At 42.1% G+C, this 17,426-nt stretch overlaps 1 protein-coding gene across 14 annotated transcripts in view; it reads right to left on the bottom strand.

The window, feature by feature from the left end:
* Positions 1–17,426, bottom strand: part of LOC102225303 (unconventional myosin-IXa-like) — a 140,672-nt gene that overhangs the window by 110,128 nt on the left and 13,118 nt on the right. Inside the window, exon 1 of one of the 14 annotated variants that reach the window (XM_023346087.1) lies at positions 14,643–14,657. The exons of the other annotated variants lie outside the window; for them this stretch is intronic. The gene's annotated coding sequence lies outside the window, so the exon portion shown is untranslated. Of the gene's footprint in view, positions 1–14,642; positions 14,658–17,426 lie in introns of those variants that run through there. 14 annotated transcript variants of the gene reach the window in all.

Here is a 17,426-nt window from a genome sequence, read left to right as displayed (position 1 = left end):
TTATTTAAAGCCTTTCTACACGTCTTTACAAGGTGTTATAACTGCTGCGACCCGCAGTGCATCCTTGCCTTGCCTCTCTAAGTAGGCGGCCTCTTTATCTCAGGCATTCCAGCCGTCCAAATTATCACGTTGCATATTTCTTGTCTCAGATCTGTTCCTCCTTTAACACGTGTTGAACATGAACATGTTGTTTCAGTAACATCTAAAAATACAGTTCTTGGCCATTCTAGTTTATAAAGAAAGAAATGGTGTAGGGCAAAGGATGAGGCAGCCAGTCAACCTTTGAATGCTCCAGGCAGATCCTCCTCTCCCTCCTGCTGTCTGGAGTCCTGACCACCTACAGCAGTCTGCAGCAGCCCACCAACACCAGACAGCAATAGAGAGGGGGTAGAGAGGGGGTAAAGAGGTGAAGTGTGAGCAGAGATAGAAAAGAGCTGAGCAGAGAAAGATTGACTGGAGAAGAGAGACAGGCTCAAAATAATGGATGCCATCACAGCTCAGGGTTGTCCATAATTTTCCTGATTTTATGCTAAATCCTTCTTTGCATCATCTCCAGAGGTTCCACAGCCATCCCTAGAATGTCCTCTCCATGCGGCTGGCAAAGAGCAATCCAATCTTTTGCTTCAAATCAACGCCGCAGGGCTTCTTCTGCTTCCTGTGACCGCTTTCTTACAGTCATTTTCCTAACAGGGAGTCTCTGAATTCATCCATGATTTAGATTAGCTGTGAGGAGCTCTCTTTTAATGCATATATAGTTTTTTTTTCTTTGTACAAAACAGTAATTAATAAAAGTTTCCAATTTAACTATTGTAATTAGAACTCAAACAAATCGAATGTAGCAACGAAGTTACAGATATCTAAAATCAAACAAATACATGTTTACATGGCATAAACAGAAAACATGGCGGTATTATGTATTTTCCAGGCACGTTGTGCGATTTCAGTACTTCCAGTACTTTCAGTTGTTATAAAAATGCTCTATATATCAAACATAACTTGATAGAAACTTGACTTTGCAATTTGAAGCCTTGTATTTGGGCCTGGGTCTCGTTAAGAAGCTAATGCTCTTTCTGACCATCTTCAGCACATCACAAAGCTTTTAAGAGCATTGGGCTGAAAAGCAGTTTGATATGGCTCAGCTCCACCAGGTGTTTGCTAATTGCTGCTGACTAGTCTGAAGGAACTGGAGGAGGAGGGCTGCTCTGTGAGCCTGAAGCTCGGTTTGAGACCGCAGCTACAAGGGGAAGCTTTGTGGAAACAGACGGCACTTTGTGAGAGTTTACAACGAATGGTTGCCGTGGGAGATTAAAGGATTTCTGAAGCATGCATGAAAGAATCAAAGCAACACTCCACGTATGTTTTTGATGAAGGAATAACATTATAATATGATGTAAAGTTTAAACAGTTGATTGTACATAATAGTGAATCTTTAACTGTTCAGTGACTAAGCTAAGCTGCTCCAGCCTCTTCCTCGTGGTTCCTCTTCTGATTTCTGCGGTCTTCCTGAGCTCAGCCGTCACTCTAACCAAGCAAGTCATTATGCTGGGAAACTGCTTCTTATGACTACCACTCTCGTGCCTCCCTGTCACCAGCCGCTGAAAGCGAATGGCTCAGTTTTCCAGATAAAAACGGATGACAGACACATACAGTGGCACAAGAGCCTGTAGCTGGCAGTGAGTCAGGGCTTACTGTAATCTGTCAAACACTTCTCTACGGAAGAACAGATTTATGTCAAATGGAAAGGTTTCACCAACTCAAATTTAAGGCTTTTTAGAGACCTTTATGAATGAGACTCCAAACCAGTTCCACAGAAATGTACAACTGAAAATTGCATATTTTATATATCAGTGTAAAGCTTTGTTTGTGCAGAACGCATGGAACATCGTACAGGTCGGCAACAGAAGTGAGCCAGAGGAGAAGACAAATGTCGTCCAGTCAACTGGAGATAAAATTTGATTTTCCCACGATAGACACACACACAAAAAAACATAGCTACCTAGCTAGCAAGGGTATATTAGCAGCTAGTCAGTGGTCACAGAACGTAAGGAAGACGTCTGCGTGCGACTCAAACGTTTGCCTAACCCTGGCAGAAAAGTCCTGTGAAAGAACAAGATAGTATGAGATTAAATAGTTACACCACAACAGCATTTAAGACCTGTGATTAAGGTATTCAAGGTCAAGTTACATTTTTTAAGAACTTAAGTCATTTTTAAAGGCCTTAATTTTAGATTTAAGACTCTTAACCCTTTATGTCCTAAATTTAAAATCTTCGCCTGGATATTGTTGCTTATTTTAACTGTACGCAGCTCTCTAAATGTCCTGTGAGTAAATATGTTTGCCTATTAATTCATAACAACTGGAACTTTCAATATGTAGCAAGTTATTTTTGAAATTTACCTTCTATCAAAAAGTAGAAGGTAAATTTCTACGTCAGATTTCATCAGATTAATTTCACTTCCTGCAACGGCGGGGATGAAATTACCGTAATAACCTGAAAATCAGAAAGCGCAACATCTGTTCTTTCAGAAACCTTTGGAATTTTTCAGATAGACAGTGTGGCGGGATTACGGTAACGCAAATTTGGCTGGATCGCCGGCGCTCTGTTTAAGACTTAGAGGGTTAAAGACTTTTAAGGATGCATTGGCATCCTGGTATTCTTGAAGTACTGTATTAAAGTAGAAAAAGACACCGCGATTATTGGTATTTAGCGATTTCTAAAGACTGACTCGAAGTGAGAATATGTACAACCAGCGGATTCCTTCGTGGTGTTTTGGCGTAAAGAGAATCCTCCAGAAGGAAACAAATTGCAGCTTATTTCCCGCCCAAGCAGGACCGACTTGTTCCAAATCGTCCTAAGGAAAAACGGTTTGACAATATTTGCAACTAATACTCCTGACACGCTGCTGTGTGTGTCCTATGTTCCAATTACATAGGAACAACGTTGGCAATGGGACATAATGCTGCTGCAGTGCCTCGCTATGCAGATGACATCAACTTCTTAACCAAGTCTCCAACCTGCAACACATTCTACATCTGAAGAAACATCCTCAAGCGACTACCTTTGGTTTTACAGCAAACAGAAATAAGTCTTGATAAGATAGCACCCTACCAACTCAAAGGAAAACATATGATCAGTTTAAAAGAAACTTAATCAGGATGTTGTAGCCATCCTGATAATTGAGGTCTGGTGAATGTCAGGTGGCCACAAATCCCACATTTGCAGGCAACGTTTTTGGGAAGACAAAAACAGTTTCCTGGCCCCTTCCTAAATGATCTGCCATCAGTGAGGAGGAAGTCCAAACATTTTTGTTTTAGCGGTCAAATTCAAAGTGCTGACAGTGCGTTAAGATAAGGTTTTAAGCTGATGAGCTCGTCCCCTTCATGTGAGGAGTGAACGAAAGCGCCAATGTTAATGAACGAGGGCGTGACGCTCAGCTGACCGGTGGACGGGTTCAGCTCTCAGCCTCTCGCTCGCAGGTCTTCGCAGATGTCGGTCAGGTGGTGGAAAAGTGCAGAAGTCAGAAGTCTTTCCTAGTGTAGACTATTTATAGAAAGGAGTACTGGCTGACGAAGCAAAGGAGAGAAAAGTTTAAGAGTAAAGAGAAGAAAGATGTCCAAACGCAGACAGCATAAAACAACCGTCTACTGTCTGCTGCGCCGTAAAAAAAAAAAGAAGAAAAATATAAAAGAAAGTTTTACGTGCAAACTTTTCCATTATTCTGACAGAAAACCACAACGCCATCTCCTTAATGATGCATCATTCTTCAGCGCGGTTGCGTATATCCATTAGGGGCCGAATTACAGTAATAAACTAATTTATTTGTTTTTAAGTGGCAACAAGAGCCTTTAAAACAGATGTTGGAGAAATATCCAGTTTACTATTCAGTGTAAGAACAACTTTAATTTGTTAGGAGGAGCCTGGCGAGGCATGGACTGATTACCGGTGTCACGGCAGAGCCGGTGTTGACCGTTTAGGAAGTCAACAGTGTTAAATGGAATAAATTATTTTTAGAAAATTGGCATTTGTTTCACCAATGCACTGCTTGTGATGTCAGCGCACCCAGGAACTACACACAGTCTTTTAAATGTCATTTGCATTTTTTTTTAGAAAAAAATCCATTAAAATCAGAAATCACATTTTGGATTTAAAAAAAATCGGAGCTTTTAATTTTAAGTGGCTGTTGGGGGGGGGAGAGGGGGTTAGCTCAATGTCGTCATACTATGAGATTCAGGGGTTTTTTGGGTTTTTTAAAAAAAATAAATAAATAAACAAATAAAATCTAATAAAGTTTGTATTCATTAGGAGTTCTCAGCAGTGTGTCCCACCATCAACAATCACCTTATTCTCATCTCTACCAAATAAATCCCCAAATCACTCCTTGGCAAATCAGCGCAATTACAAACAGGGACTTCACACTCCTTCTAACGCGAGCAGCTCATGAAATAAAACACACAACAGGAGTCGGCGCCTTTAAAAAAAAAAAAGAAAAAAGAAAGAAAAGTCCAAACAGGCTGCCAGAATGTGGATGTGTCCAAGATATTAAATGCACATGAGAAACTTGACTTGTCCTGCAGGTCTCGGAGTCCGGCTAGCAAACGGACCCCCCGCCCCTCCTCTCTCACGGTCGGTTCTCACCGGCACAACAGCAGTAAACACTAAACCTCAGCATTCCTGGACACACATAAACACACACCGCTACACACACACACACACATTCTGCAGACGCAGGGAGGTGTGTCGTCTTCTCTGTGCTTCCAGCTGACGGTGGCAACGTCTGGGCTGCACCGACGGTTCAAGTGGTAGAACTGGAACTACGTGGCTACGTCACACCTTGAGTAATTAATTAATCGCACATACACATGCCCACACACACACTTTAATGCCTCCACACACACACAAACAAACACACGCCTTGACCCAGTAGAGACGGTCTGTTCAGCGGGGATAAAAATTTGAATATTTGTATTATTTTGAGCTCATTTAATGCAGAAGAAAAAGAGAGGAGGTTCACTGTTTAGTAAAATGATAAGTGTGAATATACATACAGCTGCAGCTGCAAATGAATGGCTTTGATCAGTGACCGTTCCAATCCAAAGAAGCTTCTTTTTTTTTAACTTCACCTGAATAAGGTTTCATCTAGAGGAGCAAAACTGAACTATCTCTTCAAAAAAATGAAAAAAAAAAAAAAAAAAACGGCAAGAAAAACTCTTTTTTTGTCGTTTCTGTCGTTAGTATGAAAAAGCAAGATGAAATTAACTTCTATTGCTCAACTTCTACGAAGCAACAGAATGAAAACCCAATTAAAATCTACTGAAGTCCTTTATCACCCCAATGCAGCACTAAAAAACACAGTTGATTTCTAAATCGTTCAGAAAAATTCATAAGGAGTCGCTGCAAAGCGCCTGCTCCAGAGCCACTGGTCCAGCCAAAGCCCAGGCAAAAATCCGATTGAGAATCTGCAACTAAACTTTAAATCCACTGCTGACGGAGGCTCTCCGTCCGATCCGACTGAACGTCTGTGTTCTACGAAGCGCCGACTCAGGAAGACTAAATAAAAATGCAGGCCGCACCATGCAGTCATTTTCCTTCCCCATTCCAGGTTATTCCATAAAAAACACCTGAATCTTCAGAGACACATAAAGACAGCTACAAAGTCGGCCTTCTCTCACGTGAAGAACATTTCCAGGATTAAAGGACTGATGTCCCAGCAAGACCTAGAGAAGCTCATCCACCTTTAGTCGGATTGTTTACAGCAACAGGATTGCCTAAAATAAAAGAATCAGTGGATTTACTTCATGATGGCATAAGCCGTAATTAGTTACTGTATTTTATTTATTTAGGCTCTGGTGGCCTTTATTTGACAGTGAATTGGCCAATGAGAGAAGGGGGAAGACATGCAGCAAGGGTCAACAGGCCGGGAATCGAACCTGCGACAGCCGCGTCGAGGACTACGGCCTCCATATGTGGGATGTGCTTAACCCCTGCGCCACCACAGCGCCCCCGTATTATGTTCTTATGATGTGAAGCACTTTGAACTACCTTGTTGCCGAAACGTTCTATACAACTCACCTGGACTTTAACATAATGCCGTTTTGGGTCGTAGCATCACAGGAGTTTTAAAAAAAAGAGAAGGAAAATAGTGAAGGGGTGTGAAAACTTTTGCACATCGCTGTAAACAAGCCGTGCGACCCATTTTCCAGTCGGCAGTAAATGGCAACAGATTCGTTCTTGTCGTGCTACAAATAGTTCTTGTTCTCCGCTTCTGAGGCCGACTTTTGGAAGGTCAGGAATTTGTGTGAGCCGCCACAGCTTCCCCCGCCAGAGTCCGAGGTGAACGCCGACGGAGGGGGAAAAATCTTCCCAGCCCTCTGCACCGGCAGCTGTTGCGCTGCGACTGCGTCCCACCCAGAGCCGTCAGAGCGCGTCGCCGCGCAGCCGGGGGACGGGAGGAGCCTTTCATACTCCGGATCGTCGGAAAGTTCTCCTCCTCCTAATCATTTATTCCGGCGCTCAACCCAAGATTTCGAGACCCAGTCAGGGTGTTTTAAGCATAAATCTACATCTTAAGTCTTCTTTTCTCTTGTTGTTGTTGCTTCCTGCTGAGCAGACAACGGGACGTCTGTGCCAGGTTTCTATTGAAGGCAGCAGTGGAAGCCAAGATGGGAAAAAAATCAGCAAAACTGTTTGTCACCCCACCTTAAAGAGCCACAAATAAAGATTTAGCCTTCAGACCTGGCTTAATAAATAAGTAGACACTTTCAGCCAAGTTTCCTTCGAAAGTTAAAATGAACAAGCTCAATAATAAATTCCTTGTGTCGGGGTGTGTGTGTGTATGTGTGTCCCTGAATTCCAGCGGGGCACCACAGCTCAAGGAACTAAGCCCACACTGACACAAACAGCTGCCAAAAAGCCGCGTACACACACAAAGTGTTGAGTCACAGAGTGCAGTCGGTATATAGGTGTGTGTAAGAGACAAGTTAAAATGCTTAAAAACTGCTTAAAGAAAAACACAAACAAAATCTGGACTTCATAGTCTTTGTTTATTTTGGCATTTTGATCCAAAATGTATAAAAGTCCAGGAAGTGCTGTGTTTTGGGACAAAGTCAATATCTCGTCTAAGAGGAAGCAGGAGGTGAAAACAGCCTGAAGGCCACATCACGGTTCCCAGTTCGCTTCACAATCATCCCTGTGTGACATCACTTCCACTGGGATTTTCAGCGGACGATGGCGTGCAGCTCAGACCGTGCGCACCGACCAATAAAATCAAACTCCCGTTCACCAGGGGGCGCCAAACACAGGAAGCCTGCGAGTCAAACCACAAAACGAGGAGAGAAAATAAGAGACGCTTGTTTTGAGAAGAAGAAATCTGTGTCCTGTTAAGAAGAAATCATTCCATGACTTTGTTGTTTAGTTTTGAGTTGGAAAACAAGAACGTTATCGCCACCTTTTGGGCTGGAGGATAAACCTTAGCAGCCTGAGTGACGATTTTAGTCGGAATTTGGAAGAGGAACGCGGATTTTTGCTTTGGTGCAACCAAACATAGGGTGAAAAAACAGAGTAATACTCTGACTCAAATGATTAAGCTAAACCACAAAAACACAAGGATTCAACAAGTTCTTTTTGGTGACAAAGCCAGAGTTTTCTCGACTTCAACAACCTCACTTTCTGGGGGAACGTCCAATTCCGACCTTCCATACAAGGTCATTTTGAGTTTTAGTTTTTCTTTAGACAGCTTTCAAACTTTGAAGTCATGTTTCTCTAGAACTTTTGAAAATACCGAGTTACATTCACAACATTTATTGCAGACGCCGAAGAAGTTAGACATGTGAAAGCTGCAAAGCTTTCCCCATTATAGATGTGTGTTATGAAAGAGTTTCACAGGAGTGATGTTGGTTAAGTAGCCTCACTAACATCAAGTTACCTTGATGAAGACAAAAAGGGAAAATTAACATTCGTCTTGGAATTGAACAATGCCTTCTCTGACTTTTTTTGCACTTTCGCACAACAACCTAGATTTCTTTCTAATAATATAGAGGACTAAGGATTTATAGATTTGATCTCTTTGGACGGTAATGGATACAAACTCAGTGTTCATTTAGTTTTAATTTGACAAATAAACATTACAAATACGATATTCACCGATCAACCTGTTGAGGCCGATCTGTAAATACTGGATCTGTTGACGATGCTTTTAAGGAACAGAGGGAAAAAACAGATGTTTCAGTATTGGATCTGATCTTCACTGGTCACAGCCAATCAGGAGAAAAGTGGTGCATTTCAATCACTGGTTGACCAACTTTAATTAGTTATGAAATTAAATTTCTGGACTCCATTACCCACAAAAATAATCAGACAGATCTAAGTGTGCTCCAAAAGAAGAAGTCCAAGTCCAAGAAGTCCCAAAAGATGAGAGCGTGTGTGTGTGTGTGTGTGGCACAATGTCTCACCTCCATCCTTTGTACTGATGTCATCCCCACTTCTCCAGAGGGTTGACATCACCTCAACCCTTTTCTCTCTCCCTTGGGCACAACACACACACACACACGCACACCCACACACACCCACGCCCACACGCACACTTTGAACACTGGAGCATCTGAGCTATCCACCACAGATATTGATTGAGAACACACACCCCTCTTCTCCTCCTCTTCACTATAAACAGAAATCAACTGAGCATCTCTGTTGCCATGGTTACAAGCTAAGTGGAATCCATTACTGGAGGAAGAATCACAGAATTTGCTAGATGTGATCCATCTGTTCATTTCCGCCTCTTTTATTTCCTTCATGCGATTTCCAGGAACAGATTTAGATCCAGAAGTTGTTAAAAGCAGACCGACATTGTTGCAGAAAAATGTTTACAATTATTAGCTCATTGGGGGATTTTTTCTTTCTTTTTTGCAGCCAACCAACCCTCAGGAGACACAGATGACTCTGAAGATGAACACTGAGACGTTATCGATCTGAGCCTGTGTGTGTCAGCAAAGGGAACGAGTCGACTTAGCTTGCTAGCTTAGGTAGCAAGACAACATGACCAACAGAAACCGACTGAGACGGGTTGACTGGGTTAGCAGAGAACCTAAAAAACACCACAATGGATTCTTACAAAGGCAAATGTTTGACTCAAAATTTAACAAGAAGCTGTTAAGAACTTCATATGATTTCTTCAGCATCATATTAGCGATTCAAAGTCTTGCTTCTCAATATACGAGTTGCACACTCCACATTATATGTCAATATAAGTTGAGAGAAGACAACAGAACTCCTCTGAGAGCGTTTGCATTAAAGCAGATTTATTTTGGACAAGCATCAGAACTAGAAATGCTCTTTCACAGCTTCAGCTGTAAGGGAGCATCCGCAGCACCCGAATGAAAGCAACTACTGGACAAAAGAACTGTGGTCAAGACCTAATTAAATAACGCAGTGAGAAACGAGAGGCGCACACAAACACAGTCAAGTCTGACATGTTAAAGGAACCGTGAGCAGAAATCGACATGTCACGCTCTCCAAAACAATGTAACAAAAACCCATTTAACCTCAACGGTGTCGCAACGTCACTAATGGCTCCATCATCCACATTGATTCTCCCCCGTTTCACCTCTACTTCCCGTCTGCTTTGCAGCACTGGGCTCTGGGCTCCAGCTCTGCCAAACCACAATCAATAGGATAGCCTGAATGTTGTGCGCATTTGTTGTCCATATTTTTCGCATTTTCCAATAAAGAAATGCTCACATAACCGCTGATGTTTCATTTCCCCTGCACAAAAGATCATTTGCCAGTTAAAGAACAAAAGTGTGTTTGGTTCTTTATTGCTGACTTCACGCTGTTTTAACGAGACAAACGACTACAAATGGGATCATTCTCCTCTCCGCCCTGTCGTCCTCCTTGCTCTGCTTTCCAGTAATACCAGAAAGGCTCAGGCGGCTCAACGCCTGTGACCAGACACTTCCTCATGCATAATTTCTGGTCCCTAATAAATGTGGAATTTTTTGGGGCCAGATCAAAGCGAAGAAAGTCTGGCTTTAATAAAGACTCGTGCAGAAAAATAATAGAACGCGTCACGACACGAACGTAGAGACCGCAAACCGTCCTGATCCAGGAGTTTGTGACGTCTGGCGAATGAATTATTTGCAACCAGAGCACAGCAGGCCTGAGTGCACACGCGGCAGGTAAAACCAATTGCTCGACCTGAGCCGTTTCTCTCTGCAGGACCTCCATTATGGCTCCGGGTCAACATCCTGGCATGCCTTGCAATGAAATTAGGTCAGCAGCTAATGCAAAGGATCTGTTTGATGGTGCACACACACGTTGATGGTGTGTAAAAAGACATGAAAAGATGCTTTTCGCTATAGGGGTCGACATTTATCGTATATCGTGAAATATTTCTCATCACGACAAAAAGTTTGAGTCATTGTTGCCGCAATAAACTCCAATTAATGGTTTAAAAACATCCAAACCTGTTTGCATTGATTGGTTGTTCAATGAGGACATCAATAAATATCTAAATTTGAAAAATGATCAAATGAAGTCGCTGTGTAAAATTTAGTGGTGTAAAACACACTTTTTTATGTGATTGGTGTCATAAAGAAGTGTATTACAAATGGGTATGCTTTTCAACAAAGTCAAGTTAATTTGTATCGCACATTTCAGCAAGAAGGCAGTTCAAAGTGCTATAAATCCTTGTTTCATAAATCAATCATGAAACAAGCAATAAACATCACATTTTGTCAAATGCCATCAAAATCATCCGGAAAATACACTGTCTGACTTTAGGACATTGTTGCAGTAATCATATTGATTAATGATTACTGATCAGTATGACATTCAGATGAACACATAGATCTTGCCAAGACTTCAGTCCTTTAATCCTGGAAATGTTCTTCAGGAGATAGAAGGCTGACTTTGTATTTGCCTTTATGTGTCTCTGAAGGTTCATGGTCTTTTTTATGCCATAGCTGGGAAGGGGGAAGGAAAATGATTGCAAATATGTTGATCAATGTTTCACTTATAATCAACAAAAACTCTACAAAGGTGGATTTTTGAGCCTTGATTCAAAGGAAGTCAGTGTTTCAGCTGTTTTGCAGTTTTCTGGAAGTTGGTTTGTAGCACTTGTGTCAGTGGGGCTAAAACTGCTGTGTCCTGCCGTCACAGCAGTAGTTACCTCAAATATACGCAAGTAATAATCATTTCTTGTCATCACTTTTATACTTATCACATTAGTATCACAAAATACAGCAAAAGAAGTTTAAGACCACATCGCCCAACGCTACTGAAGTCAGCGCAAAACGATTTTGAAATAAAAAGATCCGCAACGATTTAATAAAAGAAAGATTGAAAGTGGACACCGGTCATTGCACGGACAGAGAAAGACAAGACAGTAAAAGGAAATGAAGGACAAAGCGACAAGTAGGACATCTTAGGAACAGTGAGGTGGCTGGAATGTGACAGTAAGTAGAAAGTATTCTGAATTTCATGATGTGCTCGTTTACAACTATTTAACATCCATTGAAGAGCTTTGAAAGGACTTGACTTTTTTTCTACACACTCCACACTTTCCTTTCCATTCTTCTATTGTCCCAGATCACTACTTAACACAAGATGAGTTAAGACTGGTCGTTATTATCCTACCCAACGCTTAATTTGACTTGTGAACAAAGGCTGCCTTAAACTTACAAAGTGGCGAGAAGAGCTGGATCCAGCAGCAGAGTGGGAGGGAACAACCTCCTTCTGTAAAACTGGAGACACTAATTGTTTTATAATGCAAGGCTCTGCAGCCTCGTGTGTCTCTTTAGGCTTTCATCAAAAATAATCTCAAAATGAGCAAGAAAATAACATCACTAAAGGGCTACTTGCCTGAATTCATGATTGTCTGTGCTAAAGTGTAAAGCAGAAAATACTATTCAGTAGGACAGAAGACAAAAAAGAGTGGGGGCGTGCCGTGGTGGCGTAGTGGTTAGCGCGACCCATATATGGACGCCTTGAGTCCTCGATGCAGCCGTCGCGGGTTCGACTCCCGGACCCAACGACATTTGCCGCATGTCTTCCCGCCTCTCCTTCCCCGTTTCCTGTCAGCCTACTGTCATATAAGGGACACTAGAGCCCACAAAAAGACCCCATGGAGGGGTAAAAAAAAAAAAAAAAAGAGTGACCTCAGGTATAGCAGCATGTAGAACTGTTTAATCCAAAGTGCGACCTCTGACCTCAGGTGTTGATGCGGGCGAATATTTTTTGAAAAATGATTTAAAGGCACAATTTTTAAAGACAAATTAAAATCTTTAAAACTCTAAAATTTAGGTACAACACAGCTTAGTTTTCTTTTATTAGCCTTTATTTTAGCTTTTATTTTCATTTAAAAGTTATTTAAAACTTTCACTAAGTTTTACTAAATTGTTCACAGATGTCCAATGGACTGAGTTTGGCTTATTTTGCAAATAGTAATGGATAAAATTTCAGTCTAAAGACATGTAAAGCTGGTAGGGGAGGGTTTTTGGGGTAGACAAAAATGGACATTTTCAGCTGGAGCTGTTTTCAAATGGCTAAAGCTTTACAAAACCACACTTCAAAAAAATCCAAACAATCCTATTAAGAGAATAATCCTGGCCACTGACATGCATAAGCATTAACGTAACTAAGACGGAGGGGAAGACGAAGGCGTGGTGAGGTTGTGAAGACTTGATGAGAGGCAACAGATGGAAACAAGAGGCTCCGGGGCCGAATCCTGTCAAAATGAATCAAGAATCCCGAGTGAAGTTGGAGGAGTGAAGACCTTCATCTGACGGGGAGTTTTGGAGGGTATATTATGTATTTTCCAGGCAGATGGCATCATTTTAATTGACAAGTAATTGTTACGTTCAGTTGTTTAAAAAAATGCTGTATATATCAAAACAACTTAACAGAAATGTAACCAAAATCAAAGCCATATCCAACACCTTGAAATTGGCCTCTGTCTCTTTAAGAACCTCCTGTCTTTTTGGACACTCCCCCTTCTGCTCGTCTTTGGAACAATGCTTCACTGCGCCGTTTACAATCGTTTTTAGGAACGTTGTAGACTTGCAGTTCTACCAGGTGTTTGCTAATTGTTGCCGCCGCTAGTCTAGAGGAGCGGTGCAGAAGAGGCGTGGTCTGTGGAGTCAAAGCGCCAAGGCGGTATGAGCAATGGCTGAACGGTTGCCACGGGAGATTTAAGGGTTTCTCAAACATGCATGAATAAGTCAGAGCAACACTCTGGGTTGTGTTTTGGTGACAACATGATAGAAAGCTCAAAAAAGTCAACTTTTAATAATAACCACACACTAAAAAATCCTGCCCATATAAAGAGTCTACATATGTCTGGTGAAAAATGTCCAGTGCATCCATTGTAAGACTGGAGGAATTTCTACATCCTGTGTTTAGTATTATTGTTGTCTGGGCCTTAATCCAACCTGAGGCAGAGTTCATGTTTGTGAAAGGAGGGAAAGTGAGTGGGGGTGCAAACATTACAGTGATGAAATGTTCAGACCTCTCTCTCCCTGTACCTCCACAAGATGTCTGAGCTTTTACCAACCCTGCTCACAGCCTTACAAGTTCTCAAGGTGGAATGGCACGAACATTTACTACCAGGCGACAACAAGTGCAGCGACCGCCTCTTATGGCGTTTTCACACCTGCCGGTGTTTTGGTCTGCTTACTACTTTGTCTGACGGAGAACCAAAATTTCAACATTTCTTACATTTTCAGCAGCTGTGGTTCACTTTCACGCTGTGTAAAATGAGTCAAATCCTTTGAAACAATTGTTCACCTCCAGCCTGAGGTGGCGCTGCACCAAGAACCACAGAAGGAAATGACCCAAAAACCTCAGAAGAAGGCATGAGTGTAACTTCCTTCTTCGGAAAATGTAAACAAAAGTGGAGGAGTGTCAAATTTTAGCAGTTGTAGGATTTTTCTTTTTGTCAAGGACAAAACACAGTGATTTATTTCTCTTGCTAGCACTACATACACACATTTGTTTTGGTTGTATTTACCTAGAATGCCCTGCGAAATAATCTCCCGTCTGCTTGGCATCTGCCATCCAGAGTTCCCTTCAACCTGACCCAGACCGAGGTTTGTAGGTGGACCAGAGTTCGCTTTTATTGTCTGCTTCAGAGATCGATTACACGTTCACACCTCCACAAATGAACCGGACATCTTTCTAGGCAAACGAACTGGAGTGTGATTAAAGTGGAGTAAACAGGGCTGCAGTGAACACACTCTAAGAGAACTGAAGAAGAATGACATGTTTCATTGGGTCAAATCGATCCCATGGTTAAGTTGTGGTATTGTTACTAAGACCTTTTCCCTCACCTACTGCCGTAGCAAATATTTTGGAGAACATCCAGCAGATTTGGTGCTCACACCATCTTTCCACCCTGCTATTCGTAGTAGAAGTCTATCTGACTTCTCATTTTCAGTTGGCCACATCAGCACAGCTCCCTTTCACCGTGGAATCCAAGAGGAAATGAGCCTCCAATTAGAGAAAGAGGAAGATGATTTCTAGGTCCTCTTTTTATTATGGCGAAACATGAAACCGTAGGAGACAAAGGGAGAAACGCCGCAGTGTGGTCACTTTCACTTCCACCTCCACCTCAGGCTTCTCAGCTGCAAGCTTTTCTCTGCCATCATTTCACCTCCTTCAGTCTGCTTACACACTTTCTGGTGAATTATAGGCGTGGACAATGAAAAAAAAAATCTAAACACCAGAAAGTGGAAGTTCAGCCAGATATTCGTGGCTTTTTAAACAAGTTTTAATCTGAATATTTGCATTTTTCTCAGTTTCAGAAATAATTTTTTTTGAATAGCTTCTTTAGATTAACATTTACAATAATCTTTATTATTATTGTCAAAAACGTAGAGCTCCAGACCTCCAAACATCAGCTCTCAACCAATGAAATGTTCATTCAGCAGGAAACAGAAATGCTATTTTTTCCCCTTCCTTCTGATTCCCAACGATTATCTCCAGTCTCTGTGTGTGTTACCATGGCAACAGCCCTGGCTCAGTCATCCTCCTCTGCCCTCCGAGTCCAATCCTGCACAGATTAGATAGGGCCATCAAACAGAAAGAGCTGAATCCTGCGAGGATTAGATCTCAGAAACAGAAACTGTGACAAACTCGCAGCTCAGCATCCAGACTGAAGTCGATCTTCCAAACGACAAAACCCAAGTTAACGTTTGTTTTTTCGTTCTTTTTTCTCCCCCATAAAAGCTGCCTGATGACCATTTTCTCCTAATTTATTTTTATTTTTTTGGAAAAAAGGTTTTAAAATTACTCTGCGGTCTCTCTGTATGCTGCCCTTTTCAGAACAACAATCCATTGCGACCAGCAGCTATTCCTCATCAGGGTATTTTATATATTTATAGATGCATGATGACATTTTAAAGATCAGTAGAAGTCTGCACCAGCGCCATGCCAACGCACAGGCCCTGAGGGAGGACATGAGCGCCGTTCCAGTGTGTGTGTAGAGATATCAATGACACTGGATTAGGTACACTTCATTTAGTACCACGAATGCCTCCGCTAGACCAAACGCATCAAGAGGATGAGCCTGAGGGCCACGCGCCGAGAAACAAAGACGCAGACGCTGTCGTTGTGTTGTTTCGGTTTTTACAAAACCTGAGTAAATCTGTTGTGTTGCTATTAATAAATCACGCTTGCAGGCAATCACGCTTGTGAAATTAAGAGGAAGTCCGTTTGACCGTGTGCAGCAGAAAAGAGGAGGAAAAAGCGTTGCATTCGGCACGAGGACATTTCTCAACGAGGCGAAGTCGGCGGAGTGTTCGCTTATCTGAGTGGGTTTATTTTCTGCACCAACCCTCTCTAAAGTAGAGTAACAGAGACATTGAGCTCTTTAAACTTCCTTGTAAGCTTCACCACAAAGTTTGACCGCATTCAACACACACACACACACACACACACACACACACTCGATTCAGGTAAATATAAATCAGAGTGCGTCATCCTTTGCAGTAGAGAGCGCCGTAAAGACAGCAAACCTTCAAATCTGCTGCAGACCATAAAGATCAGTTCAAACTGCGCATAAAGTTTTAAATATTAAACATAATCAACACAAGCTTACGCACAACCTCACACATCTCAGAGGTATTAGACAAAAAAACCCTGCAAGAGGTCAGCTTCACTTAGTTTCATAAAGGAATCCACCGAACAACACTTCATAACCCAACAAGTTTTTCGGATTTTGTCCCATTAGAGCGACAATTTCCAGTAATTATGATTCTGTGTGACAGAACAACATAAAGTTGTGTTGAATTGTGGAATGGAAGTGCAATGAAGCATAATCTAACATTTCTATAAACTGAATCTGATGTAATACCACAATAACAGCTGCAAGTCTGACTCTTCCCCTTAAAGTCAGTTTGGACAGCGAGCGACTCAACCTCAATTTCCATGTCCTCCCACAGAACACCCAGTCAGATTCAGGTCTGTACTTTGACTGGACCATTCCCCACATGTGCGTATGTTTCCACCTAACCCTTTCAACCGCAGTTCTGTTTGTCAAAAATGATTAGCCAGCTTGGAGGTAAAACTTCACCCCACTCAAATCTCAAATCTTTTGCAACCAGCATGTTGTTTTTCTCCGGCTCATTATCATATTGCATGACCAGCTTCCCTGGCCCCAATGAAGAGAAGCATCTTAATGCGTGTTTCCCTGTGGGGACAGATAGTGTGTTCAGGGTGGTGTCCTCTGCTATAAAGGTCAGATTTGGTGGAGAGCTTGACTGATTGCTGTTTGCTCAACAGAACCTCCAGCGTTGCCGTGGGCAACACAGATTTCTTTACCTCTTTTATTTTATATTAATTTACTAATTGGATAACATGCGAAGGCAACTGGTTGTGCTGGATTTCATTTTGAGGTTTCAGATCAACGGGGGCTGAATATGTATGTGAGCTTTTGTATGCAAATACATTTTAATATGAAGGAGTATGGATGAATGATTTTACCAGGCACTGTGTATTTTGATTAAATGGCTTTTTCAGGCATCATGGCTGGAGGGCCGTCTCCATCCGTCTAATTACCATCGAGTCAGATTAAACAGTTTATGCCTTCATCAAACCTAAAAACACCAAACATCAGGAAAACAAAAGGGCCATCTAATCACAAACACACACACAGTCCACCAGGCGATCAGACAGACCCAGTCTCCCCTCCCCCTCCGTTTCAGTTTGACTGCCCCCTGAGTTACCCCCCCTCCATCCAGCCACTAAATCCACTTACAAACCACTGTGCCACTGGCTGATTGTTTTCTCTCCGGCAGCAGATGCTGTGCCTCCTTTCTCCGTCCCCAGGACCTAATCAGCTGTCAGCGGGCGAGCGGAGGGGACCAAAGAGGTCACGAAATGTAAATTTTTTTTTCTTCCCCTTCTCTGATGAACACGTTCAAGCTTTCAGATGCAT

This window comes from Xiphophorus maculatus, chromosome 2 (genome assembly GCF_002775205.1).
Source record: "Xiphophorus maculatus strain JP 163 A chromosome 2, X_maculatus-5.0-male, whole genome shotgun sequence".
NCBI classification, from domain to species: Eukaryota; Metazoa; Chordata; class Actinopteri; order Cyprinodontiformes; family Poeciliidae; genus Xiphophorus; species Xiphophorus maculatus.
The sequence above is the reverse complement of the archived record's forward strand: the minus strand, read 5'-3'. Positions and strand labels throughout refer to the sequence as shown.